This window comes from Penaeus monodon, chromosome 25, assembly GCF_015228065.2.
Source record: "Penaeus monodon isolate SGIC_2016 chromosome 25, NSTDA_Pmon_1, whole genome shotgun sequence".
Lineage (NCBI taxonomy): Eukaryota > Metazoa > Arthropoda > Malacostraca > Decapoda > Penaeidae > Penaeus > Penaeus monodon.
Genome location: NC_051410.1, coordinates 34,662,996 through 34,663,860, shown reverse-complemented (window position 1 = coordinate 34,663,860; position 865 = coordinate 34,662,996).

Genomic DNA, 865 nt, shown 5'->3' with positions numbered 1-865 from the left:
ACTTTCTTGGTGTCATGAAGTATTTTGAAATTCTTGATTTCAAAGCGAACTGAATTGCGTCTCATCACAGTGGGGTCGACTAATCCTAATATGCTGATTATGTTAATTTCTAATGACAGTTGATCCTGAGAAGATGGTATTGATGAAGGTTCCCAATCTGGAACCCATGGGACACTTTCTTAGTATGTTAATCTGTTTATATTAATTGCTTGTAATTGTTATTTCTGGTCATATATAATGATCGGAGCCAACAGATTTAGGCAGGTTGGGAATCTATAGCAAGTGCAATCTTCCTTGGGACTAAATTTCATTTCGATAACACTAATCTATGATTTGACAGTTCCGTTCTACCGGTCTGGCTCTGTTCATGCGAGAAACGGTTGTGTTCATGGATAACATTTTCTCTAATTATAATCATTTATGGATGATCATTACTTCGTAGGAACTGTCATTAATCTTTGTTAGACCTAAATATATAAACATTTCTGTCACATAAATGGTTTGTATATATGTTAAGACTCCAATGCAGTCCCGACAAATAATAGCAATAATAACAATGTATATAATTTTGCTAAAGGAACGTGAAAAAAATCAAACTTTGTAACTCTAGCAATGACGTCACCATAGGATCGGCCTACCCTGGACTGCGTATGTATTATTCTAGCCAAACAAAAGCCCATTAAATGAAATCTAAATTATCTATTATGATTCTAAAAATCCGTATAATTAGTTGTAACACCATAAAAACACCATAACACAAGCAAGTAGGATTTCAAAGAGGGGAAATATTCAGAAATTTCTTTTAGTTTGAATGCATCAAGAGTAATATGACCCAGCACTATACAATGCACAGATATAAACATAC